General features: G+C 39.7%; 1 pseudogene; it reads right to left on the reverse strand.

Moving 5' to 3' along the window:
• Positions 1-1,779: 1,779 nt before the first annotated feature.
• On the reverse strand, positions 1,780-5,238 carry LOC122890387 (annotated as a pseudogene).
• Between the last annotated feature and the right edge of the window lie 12,110 nt (positions 5,239-17,348).

A 17,348-nucleotide genomic window follows, 5' to 3' on the forward strand; every position in this document is an offset into this window, starting at 1 on the left:
CCAATCTTCCCATTCTTTTTTAGAAAATAATCCCCATGATTCTGATCACATGGGAGATGACTCTGAAATCCATCTTAGACTTGACATTCCAGCCTGCATTCCAGCCCTAAATGGTCAAGTCCCTGCCACATACCCGAGACTCTACCACCAAATTTTTCCCCATCTGCCATTAGTCCCCATCCTCTCAACAAATGACACTACTTTTCCTCACTTGCCTGGCTTCAGACATCTCACTCACCCCAGCACTACCTCACCTGCTCCCATGGCCAAGGCCCAGTGGCTCTGCTTTTAAATCACACCTAGATGGTGACACTTCATACAACCCCATCATTGTCTCCCTGGCCCATGCCAACACCCATCACTTCCAAGAGCTTCTTTACTTGTCTTACCACTTCCATTGAGTCCATTCTCAGCAATCAAAGCCATCTTTTTAAAATGTAGGTAACAGAATCTCTTTTCTTTGGGGACTACTCTTCCTGTATGCTCAGAATGAAAACACATTATGTCACCAGAGCCACACCCCTGCATCCCTGCTGCCCCATGTGACTCATCATCTACCTCTCTGTGCCGAACTGTTACAGACTTGCTCATCCTTGAGCATGCATTGCTGGTTTTTGCCTTGAAGCCTTTCCACCTGCTATTTCCTCTGCCTGGAATTCTAACTCTAGGTCCTTCTGTGACAGACTTCTTCCAACTCAGGTGTCTGTTTCAAAGTCCTCTCATCAGAGACACCTTTCCTGACCCCTGAACAGATCCCCCTGTCTGGTTACTCCCTTTCCATTATCTTCTTTTACTGGCTATTTGGGGCTTATTAGAACCTGAATTTTTTTTTACCTTGTTTTTATCAATATGTCCCTAATGGAAAGCATGTTCCATGAGAGTGAGGGCCTTATCTGTGTTTTCTTTTCTTTTTTTTTTTTAAGCTTTGTATTCCAAGAACCTAGAATAAAGTATGTCATTGTCATTAAATAAATAAATATGCCACAAATGAGTCAGACTCAATGGTGTTAAAGTCATCTTGTTTTCTTCCTTCACCAAAAGTGTTCCTCAACCTAAATTCTGTTTTCCTCAAATGGCATAACCGTCTACCTTGTGGTTAAAAATATGAGGGTCATCTTCAACTTCTCCCTTCTTGAAATTCATATTCAATTATTTCTCAGGCTTTTCCATTTTACCACTAAATGTCTTGAGTTCATATCTTCCCTTCCCTTCTCAAAGTCCTAAACATTTAACTTGGCCTTCTAATGGGTCATTCTCTACTTGCTGTTACTTATTCTCTAGGCTACCAACAAAGTTACCTTTCATAAAATATAAATCTTATAATGTTTCTTCTTCAAAAATGTTCCAGGGGTGACTGGGTGGCTCAGTCAAACATCCAACTCTTGATTTTAGCTCAGGCCATGATCTCAGGGTGGTGAGATAAAGCCCCACATTGATCTCCGAGCTCAACAGCAACACTGCTTGAGATTCTCTCTCTCCCTCTGCCCTTTCCCTCCAACTCTCTCTAAAATAAATGCATAATTAATTAATTGATTAATTAATTCTAATTAGCCACAGGAATTAATTTTAAGCTCCTTAATATGGCTTTTAAAATTATTCTCAATCTGGTCCTCCAGCTCGTTTTTAAGTTGTTTTTCTATGTTTTTAAGTTTCATTTCCATGTGCTGATGTGCCTTGAAGTATTTACTGTAGGTTCAATTCCAGGCCATGGCAATAAAGCAAACATTGCAGTAAGTCGAGTCAAATGAATTTTTTTGCTTTTCCAGTGGATATAAAAGTTATGTTTATGCTATCCTGTAGTCTACTGAGTGTGCAATGGCATTATGTATACAAATGTACATACTTCAATTAAAATATACTTGATTGTTAAAAAAGCGCTAATCATCATCTGAGCTTTCAGAGAGTTGTGATCTTTTTGCTAGTAAAAAATCTTGCCTTCATGTTGATGGCTGCTGACTGATCAGAATGGTTGTTGCTAAAGGCTGGGGTGTCTGTGGCACTTACAGAAACAGTGACGTTTGCCCCATCCATTGACTCTTCCTTTCAAGAATGATTTCTCTGTAGCATATGATGCTGTTTGACAGCATCTTACTCAAAGTAGAACTTCCAAAATTAGAGGCAAGCCTCTCATATCTTGCCACTGCCTTGTCACCTAAGTTTACGTAGTATTCTAAATCCTTGACTGTCATTTCAATAATCTTCACTGCATCTTCACCAAGAGTAGGTTCTGACTCAAAAAACCACTTCCTTTGCTCTTCCATAAGAAGCAACCTCTCATCTGTTGAAATTTTATCCTAAGATTACAATAATTCAATCATGACATCAGGCTCCACTTCTAATTCTAGTCCTCTTGCTATTTCCATCACATCTGCAGTTACTTCCTCCATGGCATTCTGAAACCCCTCAAAGTCATCCACGAGGGCTGGAACCAACTTCTTCCAAATTCTTGTTAACATTGCTATTTTGACCTTTACCCATGAATTACGAACATTCTTAATGACATCTAGAATGGTGAATCCTTTCCAGAAATTTTTCAGTTTACTTTGCCCAGATCCATCAGAGTACTCACAATCTGTGCCAGCTTTACCTAATGAAATGCATTTCTTAAATAATACAACTTGAAAGTCAGAATGACCCTGTGATCCACAGGGTGCAGAATGGATGTTGTGTAAGCAGGCATGAAGAAAGCATTAATCTCACTGTGCATCTCCATCAGAGCTCTTGGGTGACCAGGTGCACACTGCCAAGTGAGGAGGAATATTTTGAAAGGAATTTTTTCCTTCAAATGGTAGGTCTCAAAGTGGGCTGAAAATACCCAGTAAACCATGTTGTAAACAGATGTGATGTCATCCAAGCTTTGTTGTTTCATTGATGGAGCACAGGCAGAGTAGATTTCACATAATTCTTAAGGCTCCTAGGATTTTTGGGATGGCAAATAAGCACTGCCTAATTTCTTAAAATCACCAGCTGCATTAGCCCCTAACAAGGGAATCAGCCTGTCTTTTGAGGTTTTGAAGCCAAGCATTAACTTCTCCTCTCTAGCTACAAAAGTCCTAAATGGCATCTCCTTCCAAGATTAGGCTGTTTCATCTACACTGAATTATCTTAGTGTAGTCACCTTCATGAATGATCTGAGCTCGATCTTCTGGAGAACATGCTGCACCTTCTACATCAGCATTTGCGGCTTTGCACTACACTTCTGTTATGGAGATGGTTTCTCTCCTTAAGCTTCATGAACCAACCTCTACCAGCTTCTAATTTTTCTTCAGCAGCCTCCTCACCTCTCAGCCATCACAGAATTGAAGCAGAAGAGGGACTTGCTCTGGATTAGGGTTTGGCATAAGGAAATGTTGTGGCTGATTTGATCTTCTATCCAAATGACTCAAACCTTCTCCATATCAGCAATAAGGCGTTTTTGCTTTCTTATCATTCATGTATTCACTGGCATAACCCTTTCAATTTCCCTTAAGAACTTTTCTTTGCAATCATAGCTTGGTTAACAGGTGTAAGACACCTCGCTTCCAACCTATCTAGGATTTTCTCTTGCCTTTTTCACTAAGCTTAAAAATTTCTAGCTTTCATTTTAAAGTGAGAGATATGGAGCACCTGGCTGGCTCAGTCAGCAGAGAATGCAACTCTTTATCTCAGGGTTGTGAGTTTGAGCCCCATGGTGGGTAGGTACAAAGATTACTAATAGGTAAAATTTTTTAAAAAAATAAATTTTTAAATAGGGGTGCCTAGGTGGTTCAGTTCATTGGGTGTCCAACTCTTAGCTTCTCGGGGGTGTAGTTGCAGGGTCATGGGGTTGGGCCCCACCTGGGGCTCTGTGCTCAGTTTGCAGTCTGCTTGAGATATTTCCCTCTGCCCAACCCTCTGCTCACATGTGTGCATGTACACTCTCTCTCACTCTCGCTCTCTCTGAAATAAATAAATAAGGGGGGCCTGGGTGGCCCAGTTGGTTGAGCATCCAAATCTTGATTTCAGCTCAGGTCATGATTTTAAGGTCCTGAGATCAAGCTCCACGTCAGGTATTACGCTAGTGCAGAGTTTGCGTGTCCCTCTCCCTCTGCTCTCCCAGCCTGTCTTGTGCTCTCTTTCTCAAACAAATAAATAAAATCTTTAAAAAATGGGGGCGCCTGGGTGGCTCAGTGGGTTAAGCCACTGCCTTCGGCTCAGGTCATGATCTTAGGGTCCTGGGATCGAGTCCTGCATCGGGCTCTCTGCTCAGCAGGGAGCCTGCTTCCCTCTCTTTCTCTCTGCCTGCTTCTCCGTCTACTTGTAATTTCTCTCTGTCAAATAAATAAATAAAATCTTTAAAAAAAAAAAAAAGTAAAGTGAAAGGGGCATCTGGGTGGCTCAGTGGGTTAAGACTCTACTTTCGGCGCAGGTCATGATCTCAGGGTCCTGGGATCAAGCCCTGCATTGAGCCCCACCTTAAGCCCCACATCGGGCTCTCTGCTCAGCAGGGAGCCTGCTTCCCCCCCTCTCTCTGCCTGCATACTTATAATCTCTCTCTCTGTCAAATAAATAAAATCTTTTTAAAAAATAAAGTGAAAGACATGAAACTCTTCCTTTCACTTGAACATAGAGAGACCCTTGTCAGGGTTAATTGGCCTCATTTCAATATTGTTGTGTCTTGGGGTACAGGGCCCAAAGAGAGGGAGAGAAATGGAACAAGCTGGCCAGTGAAGCAATCAGAACATACACAATATTTATCAATTAAGTTCACCATCTTAAAATGGGCATGGTTCATGGTGCCCCAAAACAATTACAACAGAGACATCAAAAATCACTGAACACAGATCACCATAACAAATGTAGTCATAATGAAAAAGTTTGAAATATTGTGAGAATTGCCAAGATGTGACCCAGACACACAAAGTGAGCAAATGCTGTTGGAAGAATGGCACCAAGAGACTTGCTCAACATAGGGTCATACAAACCTTCAGTTTATAAACAACACACAACCTGTGAAGCATGATAAAATGAGACATGTCCCCCCTGACATGCATTATGTGCTTCTTGAGAGTCAAACTCCTGCCATTCCTTGAATACATCGTACACTTCAAAATACTTCTGAATCTTGTTCAAGCTATTTCTACAGACTGGAATTCTCTTTCTTCTCCTTTCTACCCAGTGAAACCCGTTTACCTTCTTCAAATCCAATTCAAATATCATATCCTCTGAGGAATTCCTTATCCCATCAGAAATTAGTAATTCCTTCTGCTGAGCTCCCATAGCCCTCACAAAGCCACGTGTATGACAGAACTTGACACATCCAACTAGATTAAAGCAACTTTGTGTGCTTCATCTAGGTAAATTATGGACATTGTAAGGGATAGAAACTGACTAGTTCACCTTCCAGCTTCCACCTGCTATTCAATCTTCATGCCCCACCGTGGCTTCCCATCCTCTTCCCCTCCACAACCTCCTTACAATATTTTGATGTTCTAATTATATATGTTCCTCTTCCATTGAAGGTGCCTCAAATCCATTTTTTCAAAGCACATTTTGGCAGTGGAGGTTCGTATCACTTGAAATCTCTGGCCCATGCCTCACTTTAAGTGGAGAGCAAGTGGGTAAGAACAGTGAAGTCCGAAGTGTTAGCCAGCTATTTGTGGACTCAGACTGAATTTTTAAAGATTCAGACAGGAACAGCCAGACGTTGTGTGCCTATTGATACAATGCAGTCGGAAACACACAGAACAACTTTTGTTGTATTCTTGCCCAAAAAGCTGAACTTCAATCTAATCAGTCCTCTAAACTAACTCCTATTAGGAAATACAAGGGACAACAGATCAAGCTAAGTGACATCACGAAGAGAACAAACAAACAAAAAAAAAATGCAAAATGGGGTAAATTCTATAAGACAACTGATGTACTTTTTGTATCAAGTCAATGGGAAAATGTGAAAAAAATGTTTTTAATATAGTATAAGAAGGGAGACTAAGTCAGTCGGAAAAAGACAAACACCAAATAAAGGGCAAATACCATATGATTTCACTCAATGTGGAATTTAAGAAATTGATAACATAGGGGAAAGGGAAAAAAAATAAGAAAGGGAAGAAAACATGAGAGACTCTTAACGATAGAGAATGTTAGGGTCCGTAATCAAAAGAGCGAGACTGATACAAAGAGAAGGTCAAGCAAAGCTTTATTTCACGCCAAGCATCAAGAATCAAACTGATCAAATTAATCAAACAGGGCCTCTTTCTTACAAAGAGGCGACCCCTCTCAGCCTCACAGACTAACTTTTATAGAGCAAAGGCCATGTGGTTGAGCCTGGCTACACACAGCTGGCCAATGAGATTTTAACACACAGAGAAAACTGCACAGTCATGCTAGGTCACACACGGGTGGCCAATTGAATTACAATTCACCCTAGTAGATATTTGAACTAGCCAATCACCTTGGTCAGAACTGGCATAAGGCGGGACCCAATCTCCTTGGTAGCTAGGGAGACAGTATGCCTGCCCCACTGATTGGATGTCTCCACCTGACCTGACCCACCCTTGTATCTGGGCTTTGCAAATAAGTTCCTCTGGGAGGGGCAGGGTCAATCTAAGTTTACTGCATAAACAACAAAATGGCTCCCTCAGGCTAAGTAGGCCCTTACAGAGAACAAACTGAGGGTTGATGGGTGTGGGTTGGGGATGGGTGAGATGGGTAAGAGAGTGCACTTGTGATGAGCCCTGGGTGTTGTAAGTGATGAAGCACTAAATTCTCCTGAAACCAATATTACACTATATGTTAACTAACTAGAATTTAAATAAAAATTTTTTTAAAAAATTAAAATTAAAACAAACAACAGCAAGAAGAAGATAGAAAGCAGTGTCAAAAAAAAGGAAAAAAAAAAAAAAGAGCCTCTGGAAGGAGCTGCCTGTAGTGAAAAGGGTCTAAGAAGCTATAGAAGATGAAGAACATTTCTAGAACTCCTTGACTCAGAGACCCTGCTTTCCCGAGCTGTGGCTTCTGTAAGAGCAAAGTAATATATAATCATTAAATTTTTCCAGACTCTGCCACTTATCTCCGACGGTCCTACCAAACTATCTGCACTTCAGTTTGATTTTCTGCAAAACTGAGAGGGCAACCATAGCTAGTGGAATAAGGGGAGAGCAAGCTTCTCAGTGTATCCAACGAACAGGTCCTTAACATAAGTGACAACTCTAGCGTCATTCTTAGAGTAAATGAGGTAGTGGCCAAATTCACTGCTAGGAAGCCAAGAACAGCTCTCCTGACTTGCCTGTGTGACTGGGAAGTTCAAAAAACACACAAATATGGTGGCTGCAGAGGACTCCAAAAAAAGGTTCCCATTAAATGACCATCCTATTAAAAAATGCCAAATCTGCCTTAATGGCAGCTTCCTGGACTTTATAGATATTAACAATCTGCCACTTCCTCCCTTAATGTTCCCATGTTCTACCTGGATGCCAATGCATTCTTTTAAAATGGGGGAGGTGGGGGCAGGGAGTGGGCATTGCTCTCCACTTCCCCAGGCTTTCAGTCCTCCATCCTCCGATGATACTAAGGGAGGAAGTTAAGTATCTGCCCTGTGGTTTCAAGTGGAAAGCAAGCACAGAAAAAGTCACTGAGTGACATGAGACTATTTAAAGCTGTTACTGTTTGTAGGTGTGGCTGCCAGGCATCTAAGCACGGTGGCTCACAAGTTGTAATGAGGTAAAAAGAGCAGTCATCTCGAGCTTCTCCCACTAGCTGGATGTGGGGTGAGCAACTTCTCTGAATCACAGCTGAAACGGAAATTGTACAGCCTGTCTCTTGAAAACGAGGCAATGTGAGTGATGGCACTTTGTGTACTCTAAAGCACTACCTAAATGTTAAGAATCACTTCTATCTACCAGGTTTGTTGCCTCTTGCATATTAAATAGCAATCACAGGGCACCTAGGTGGCTCGTCGGTTAAGCATCTGCCTTTGGCTCAGCAGGTCATGATCCCAGGGTCCTGGGATGGAGCCCCATGTCTCCCTGCTCAGTGGGGACTCTGCTTCTTCCTCTCCCTCTGACCCTCCCTCCTGTTAGTACTCTCTCTCTCTTTCTCTCTCTCAAATAAATAAAATCGTTTTTTAAAATAAATTAATAAATAAATAGCAATTGTAAAGTTGTGTTAGGAAAACAAACTATTTTATATTGACCACGTACTAGACAGAAAGTCAAATCCCTACAGGTCTAGCTGCCAAAATTCTCAAACATGTTACACATTCCTGGTATATGGATTCAGTAAGTTTGTCAACTATGGTTACACTGAACAAACAATGTGTTGTGTTTTTTTCCTTTTGATTAAGTAGGCTTCATGCCCAACTCACAACCCTGAGATCAAAAGTCATATGCTCTACTAACTGAGCCAGCCAGGAACCCCACACTTAACAAATAAAATAACCTATCACAGTGAAGAGCAGAATATACTTGCTATCTTTTGGGGTCCCCATGGGTTGTTAATTCTTTGAAAGATAAATGGTACATCCCCATTTCCTCAATCATATAAAAAATATCAAACTCAGTAAGTATACCAGCACTTACACTCAGTAATTAGGACCCTACATTTTTTTTTTATTCTAATAGCAACTTTTGCTAAGCGTTATCAAAGACCAAGTCAAAATTTACCCACTAAATTTTAGAAAACCTTCTTTTTCTTATTCTACTATTTAACTGCATTTTCCTTTAGTATAATAACAGTATCACCAGGATATATAAAGGACCTATTACATGCCAGGCATTGTTCTAATTTCCCACACATACTAACCCATTTGTATTGTGTGTGTATATATATATATATATATATTTTTTAAATTTATTTATTTATTTATTTGACAGACAGAGATCACAAGTAGGCAGAGAGGCAGGCAGAGAGAGGGGAGGAAGCAGGCTCCCCGCTGAGCAGAAAGCCCAATGTGGGGCTCCATCCCAGGACCCCAGGATCATGACCTGAGCCGATGGCAGAGGCTTTAACCCACTGAGCCACCAGGTGCCCCTGTATTGTATATATTAACTGTAAACAGCTTTCACATCTATTTTAATTAACTCAAAATATTTCTCTTTATCACCTATATTTTGTTTTACATACATTGTTGCCAGTTCTGAAGATGAATGAGAGAAGTTCTCATCTACTCCCGAAATGGAATTCCACCCCCGTACAATGAGATGACATATTTAGATCAACTCTGAAGGACTACAAGTTTATCTCAGATTTTCTATAAAAACTAAAACAATAATTTATCCCTACTATAGTATGTAAATTAGTTAATAATGCATAATTTTTAATCCAAATTTCCAAAGTAGAAAAGTTTAAAAAACAATTATCTTTCTTTATATAAATAGACAAAAATACATTCAATTTCTAATGGTTCATATTACAGTTTCTCTCCCAGAAAGTTAATAATCTATGAGGAATTCTCTATAGCTTAAATTCCAAAAAGATAAATCATTTCCATCAGATTTAATTTGCTAATACATATCTCTACTGAGATTAGTCAGAGATTCAGAGTAATTAAAAAAAAGATGGGCAAATGTAGATGATTTAAAATACCCACCAAAGCCAAGAAGTGAATGCTACACTTTACAAAAAGCAAATAAAAAGCATCTTATTTCAAGGTGCGAACTTGAGAAGTTTTGATCAGTGCATTTAAGGACAATCCCCTACTCACTGCTCACCGGGTTTCTGACTGTCACAATCAATAGAATGGGCAGAGATACACTGTAGCCCCCTGCCGCTCCATGAATGAAGGCTGCTATAAACAGGGAGCTGTAAATCTTTCTCCAAAAGCTAAGGAGCCATTAAGAAAGCCACAAAGCACTTAGTAGACAGTGTGCTTAGCAGATTCCACATAATTACATCAATTGTTTCAGTACCACCTACGAAACAGGCACAGGTACTCTGTATTTCACAATGAGGAAGTTGAGACTTACATGGGTCAAGTACTTTACTGAAGGTCACACAGTAAGGGGCAAGAACAAAATCAAATGAAAGTCTGAGAAGGGGCACGTGCACCCGAATGTTTATAGCAGCAATGTCCACAATAGCCAAACTATGGAAAGATCCTAGATGTCCATCAACAGATGAATGGATCAAGAAGATGTGGTATATATACACAATGGAATACTATGTAGCCATCAAAAGAAATGAAATCTTGCCATTTGCGACAACGTGGATGGAACTAGAGCGTATCATGCTTGGCAAAATAAGTCAAGCGGAGAAAGACAACTATCATATGATCTCCCTGATATGAGGAAGTGGTGATGCAACATGGGGGCTTAAGGGGTTAGGAGAAGAATCCATGAAACAAGACAGGATAGGGAGGGAGACAAACCATAAGTGACTCTTAATCTCACAAAACAAACTGAGGGTTGCTGGGGGGAGGGGGGCTGGGAGAAAGGGGGATGGGGTTATGGACATTGAGGAGGGTTTGTGCTATGGTGAGTGCTGTGAAGTGTGTAAACCTGGCAATTCACAGACCTGTACCCCTGGGGATAAAAATATATGTTTATAAATATATAAATTAATAAATTAATTTTTAAAAAATGGAAGTCTGATTCCAGAGCCCACTTTCTTAACCATTTAATGCTATATTAACACTTAACACTGTATTGCCTGAATGTGACAAGCTCCAACATAGAAAATCATCATCTGGGTATCAACTGCCTAATTTGGGTTACTTATGCATCTTATTTTATAGTCTAGTGTATGTCACATTATAGAGCATTACTCATCTTTTGAGATAATTACCCAAAAAATAAATCTCTGGAAATCTGGTGGTTTTGAGGTCTATCAAGGAATAATGTTTATCCCAAGCTTTGATTCCTCTTATAAGCAGTAGCAACATAACTTACATATTATTCAGTTATTTAAATTCATGAATATCCAGCTCTAATAATTCTAAACAGCTCTGTAAGTGTCTTGCTAAATATTTGTGCTGTTTTCCCCCATGTTATTTTTAAAAAGATTATCTTAATTTAGTGATTTGAGTATCACATTAGAAGTTAGGAAACTGGGTAGCTCTGTTCAGCTCAATCACTAAATTCCTCCTAAAACATGAAGTAGTTTCTGTTTAAATACCCTGGACACTGAGAGATGTAACTGGCAAAATAAGGTGTGTGTGTGTGTGTGTGTGTGTGTGTGTTTTATGTATTTATTTATCTGAGAGAGAGCAAGAGAGAGAGAGAGCAGGGGCAAGGGCAGAGGGACAAGCACACTCCCCATGGCTCAAAGAGCCTGACTCTCCCTCCCAGGATGGGGAGATCACAAACTGATCCAAAATCAGACACTTATCCAACTGAACCACCAGGTGCCCTGGGTCTGTGTGTATTTAAAGTAAATTTTAAATCATATCATTTTCATTGTTAATTGGAGAACCAATGTGACAAAATTTCTAAGATAAAAATAAATCTAAGAAATTGTTCACTTTTTAAAAAGCACTTACCCGCATAGCAGATTCATTAGATGCTTCAAGTTTCCCTCAAGTTCTAAAATTCCTGGTCCATGCCTTATACCAGCATGATACAAATTCCTGGGTAGTCCGTCTTAACCATCAAATACAAAAAGGAAACCTCTGTTCTGATGATAGTTGCAATCCTGAATCCATCCTGAATTCTCATTGCCAGTGCCCTCCTGAAAATGACATTGGTCAACCAAGGCCTACCTATTACCATAACTCCAGCTGTTCACCTCAGTGATGAGTTTCTCTATAAAACCTTTAGTTTAGGATTCCAGAACTGGAAAATATCATAGGGATCATCTCTATATACCAACCTGCTCATTTTATAAAAAAAACAAAAACAAAAACTAAGAGGGATAGAATTTCCCTATGTGCACTCCATTTATAAATTTATTTTGATGCTAAGATTGGTGGACTAGTAGAAGAACGAAACTGAAGCAAAAACAATCAGTTCTAAGCCAACTCAAATTTGGGAAGTTTTATATTATTAAGAGGATCAGTGGGTAGATTTTAATTCTGGTTCCATCAGTCTCTAACCTTGGGCAATTCACTTAAATTTATAAATCTCAGGGCACCTGGGTGGCTCAGTGGGTTAGGTGTCCACCTTCAGCTCAGGTCTTGATCCCAGAAGGATCAAGTCCCACATCAGGCTTCATGCTCCTTGGGGATCCTGCTTCTCCCTCTGCCTCTGCCTCCCTCTTTCTGTCTCTCATGAATAGGTAAATAAAATCTTTTTTAAAAAATTCATGAGGGGCGCCTGGGTGGCTCAGTGGGTTAAAGCCTCCGCCTTCGGCTCCAGTCATGATCTCAGGGTCCTGGGATTGAGCCCCACATCGGGCTCTCTGCCCAGCAGGGACCCTGCTTCCCTCTCCGCCTGCCTCTCTGCCTACTTGTGATCTCTGTCTGTCAAATAAATAAAATCTTTAAAAAAAGAAAATTCATGAATCTGTTTTCTATTCTGTAAGGTAAGCAATCAATTACTCTTGAAACCTCCTTAAATAAATGAGGAAAGTAAAAATACTTACTCCTGATCATTAAATACATAAAAAAAACTTAATAAACACTTGATTGGAGATATGAATTAGAACAGCTAAAATTTATTGATCATTTACCATGTTTCAAATAGTTACCTAAATGTTCTGTCTGCATTTATTTTATGTAATCCTCACAACCTGGAACTGATTCTACTACCATACTGATACTGCATGGAAAGAATTGAGATGTAAAGAATTTAAGTAACTCAGCCAAGGTTTCACCTTTTAGGTGGGGCAGTAAGGATTTCAACTCAGGTTGTCTAACACTAAAGCAATGCTTCAAAACTGCACTGCCCTTTAGATAACTCTTTTGCTGTTGTATTTCTTAACTAGTCACTTTTCTGGATTTTTTTTTTTTTTTTTTTTTTACCAAGAACCAACGTGCTTCTTGACTCCTGATAAAATCCAATTCCTAGCTCTGTGGGCAGCCATTCACTCTATTTCCGTTCCCACTGGCATCTGTAAATTAGCCTCTGGTAATTATCTGTGAAGGGAGCAGCAGGCAGTATACAGAACAATGTAACTGCTGGTCAGATTCCAACATGGGAATTCAGCATTCTTGAGTCATCAATCAACCGACCATAGCCCAACTTGAGGACGTATTTGCTCAAGCTATAAAAATAGGCTTAACTGCATCGCTGTAGGCAAACACACCTTCGGAGACCTGAAACAGTAAATCCTCCATCTGCAAGAAAGAACAGGTGTTCACACCTTGCCCTCAAAGACAATTGGCTCCCACTGTGTTTGACCAGATGGTGAGTACAATTTGGGGGCATCTGTCTTCCCTTGGGTACGTACTGTCTTCAGTTCCAGAAGTCATATACAGGGACTAGAAATGTAGCCCTAGACATCACTTTCATTCAAAAGTTAAGATGAAGACTCGGTAGCAGAAGACTAACTTCCGATGAGGCCTCAAATGTCACAGTGTTGCATGTCATTACGTCCCTATGCTGTGGAACACTCACTCTATTTCATTTCACACTACTTCTCTTTAGGGCAACTAGAGCAATCTGGGAGAAATAAAACTAGAACCACCCAAGAGAATAGGTAATCTTGGGCTTAAAGGAGGGGTTGGCAAATCACAGTCTGTTGGCCAATATCCCTGCCATCTGTTTTTGTAAATAAAGTTTTACTGGAACTCAGCGACATCCATCTGTTTACACGCCGTTCTGCAGCTTTCGGGCTACCGCTGCTGAGCAGTTTCAGCAGAGGCCACAGGACATGTACTAAAAGATGTATTATCTGGCTCTTCATAGAAAAAGTTTGCTGACCTCTGGCTTAAAACATGGTGAGTTGGAAATCTTAATGTACTTACATTTTTGGAATGTTCTTAGAATATATAAATGAAAAAGCAGAAGTGCTCTGATCCTATTACCCATTTTATCCCACTTATGAAACCATGACCTAGTAATCCAGAATCAACCCCTTTTACATCAGTTCCGTTAGCAGATGATAACTGTGCTCTCCCCATAACAAAATACTTGACCATCAAAATGACTCAGTACTCTGAACAGAGGTATGTCCTGATAAACTGTACTTATTGAAAAAAATGGGAAGAGAAAGAAACACTGCCAGGCACAAGGAACATAATTGTGGACATGGATGACATACTTCATTTATTTCACAGCTATGCCTACGTCTGGCTATATTATCCTCTTACAAAGTATGTCACAATAGGAGGTCATGTAAACCCAGTCTCCTCTGGAGCCTAAGATCAAGCCCTAAAAGTGAAGAAAAGCAAACATGACTGATCCTTTGGTCTAAGTAGAAATGGGAGACAGCTTCAAGGAAATAGCACTTAACAAATGTGAACCAAAGAAATAGCACGTAACATAAGTAAAGCAGATCCTAAGAGAAATGATGGTTCTCATTTTCTACTGGGGCTCTAGTCTTCCTTTGGCCTCCTATATTTCAAAGTACCTGTCTCTTTTGTTCATGAATGATCTTGGGATTCCACTAAATACCAACATAAATTAGAGTGATAGATCACTAAGGGAAAACCTAATTAATATTTCAACTTCAAAACAGCAGACTCTTGAAATGCTGAAACTTACAAGTTTACTGAAGCACAAATTTGTATCGCATGCTTTGTAAAACTGGTGAACTGAAATGAGTCATTTAAGTAATGAGCGAGCACAGCTGATGCCCCAGCTCCCACATCTCAAAATAGCTTTACAGTTCTCTGTTCACCTTCTCCATGAAGCAGCATTCATAAAGTGATTAGAAAAATGGTGCCCCAAGGAAAACTACCTGCTGGGGCTCAAGAAAGAGGGAGGAAAAAGTAAAGAAGGCTAAAAAAGGAGAGCTCTAAAGCCACAAAACAGAAGGCTTATGAGTACATGCCATACAGTGATGATAATCACGAAAGTAGAGTTCTACTAGCTACACTTCATGCTTGTGTCAAGGGAAAAAGCAGGAAAGGACAGGTATAAAGACAAGAAGAACTTTAGTGGTGGTACTGTGTACTCTGGGACTTGTAGCATATCATGTATACATTGGTTCAAAGTATCAAAAACCTGAGCAGTGGGTTTTGGATGCCTTCATGGTAAAGGAGAACATATGCATGATTATCTGTTAGATCCTTTAGGGGAAATTAACCATAAATTTAGTGCACTGACTGGGGGCAAGTGTAATCTCTACACACCGTATGCCGATATACAGTGAAATCTGAAAGGATTTGGCCTGACGGTCAACAACAACAAAAAATAACATGAAGACTAGATGGGGCTATACAGCAAGGCAGTAAAAGAAATTGTCCTTCTGAAAGATCAAATGAACAGCAGATATTGAGAAGTTAGTCATTATAGAATCCAGCAGGAAACTTTCAGCAACTATTTAGCATTCTCAATAAAATATTTTTAATTTCCACTCTAAGAGTATTGCTCTATGGAGGGAGCAGGTCAGAATAAGAAATTTAAAATGTGATCAAATGTAACAGGTTGAGATGAGGAGACGGACCAATGCAGAGTTAGGTTTCCACTTCTGAGAATTCACTGGGATGTTTTCTGCTCATCAGTTTTCATTATTTTTATTACTAATATTTTCCTGTGTTTTAGTGAAAACATGTATGCCTTGTGGGGGCACATGCCAACTACTGGGCCATAAAGTACGTGTGTATTTAAATATTTTATCTATAGTCAAACAATCTCCTAAGTGGTCATACCAATTTACAATCCCATCAGAAAATACATGACCATTCAAATTGCCTCACATCCTTGACAACACTTGACCTTTAGTCTTTTCCAATTTAGTCATTCTGATATGTATATGTGTATATCACACTATGATTTTAATTTGCATTTCCCTGATGCCTAGTGAATCTGACCAACGTTCCTTATAATTTAGATGTGCTCTTTTGGGTTCACATCTTTTACCCATTTTCTTTGGTCATCTTGCCTTTTTCTTTTCTTTTTTTTCTTTTAAGATTTTTATTTATTTGACAGAAAGAGATCACAAGTAGGCAGAGAGGCAGACAGAGAAAGGGGAGTTAGCTAAGCAGGGAGCCTGATGTGAGACTTGATCCAGGACCCTGAGATCACGACCTGAGCCAAAGGCAGACACTTAACCAACTGAGCCACCCAGGTGGCCCACCTTTTTCTTATTAATCTGTAGATGTTCTTTTATGGACACAAGTCCTATTTGAGGCTTTCCCTTTCACTTTCTCAATCCTTCTTTTGAACGCTTTCTTTATTTTAATATGGTCCAGTTATCATTTTTTCCTTTATGATTGGCCCTTTCTGTACACTATCTTGTGTACAATTAAGAAATCTGTCCTAGGAAGACCTGGGTGGCTCAATTGGTTAAGCGTCTGCCTTCAGCTCAAGTCATGATCCTGAGGTCCTAGGATTGAGCCTCATGTTGAGCTCACTGCTCAGCAGGGAGTCTGCTTCTCCCTCTCCCTCTGACCATTCCCCCTTCTAGTGCTCTCACTCACTCTCAAATGAATAAATTTCTTTAAAAATCTTTATGAAATCTTTCCTAGACGTCCTCTGTTCAAATTATAAAAATTCTATTTTTTTTCTAAGAGCATTGTTGTTGTACCTTTCATTTCAAGATCTATGGATGCATCTAGAACTTACTTTTGTGCATATTAGGTAAGGGTCAAGATCCATTTTTCCATATTGATATCCAATTGAATCAAGAGTATTTATTGGCACTGCAAGGGAGGATCTTTGACCATCAACATGGTCACCTATGTGTGTGTCATAATTAACAGCTTTATGATGTTGAGTCTTTCTATCCACTTGTTCTGACCTCAGGCTAGTCCTTGTGTACCCAGGACATACATAGTACAATAATTAGATCATGGTGGGAAATTATGGAAGCCATGTGGCAAATAGAGTTATGACTTAAATCCCCACATAGTCAGTCCAATTGAATTCTGGATCTATTCCAGAGATACTTTTCTAGTTTCTAGGTATACGGTTGGAATAGATATACTCAAGCAACTGACAGAACACCCACACTGGCTTCCTAACCCATCCAGTAAGAATTACTGTACTAAAAAAGGACAAGTGGAAGTTCCTGGATCCTCCAATCCCTACCAAAATAATAAACTAAAAGTAATACTATACATACAAACATGGGATGATGGCCTGAGGTATGAAACTTTCCCAATTCATGGGTAATGGCTGATGGTTTGGCCAGACAGTAAGGGACTTGTAAACAACTAGATGGGAAAAACTAATGTGAAAGGAGGTTTGGAGAGAAGTCTATGGATACAGAGTATGGATTATTTGTATCCCATGAAAATGCTAATCAAGAGACCCTTTTTGTGAAGTTGTCTCTCAAGGCAGAAGCCTAATAAAAATAGTTCCTATGAAAAGCTTAGTAAGGAAAACAAAGTATAGAAAGGATAAAAGTAAAGA

Source organism: Neovison vison, chromosome 11 (genome assembly GCF_020171115.1).
Source record: "Neovison vison isolate M4711 chromosome 11, ASM_NN_V1, whole genome shotgun sequence".
Classification (NCBI taxonomy): Eukaryota; Metazoa; Chordata; class Mammalia; order Carnivora; family Mustelidae; genus Neogale; species Neogale vison.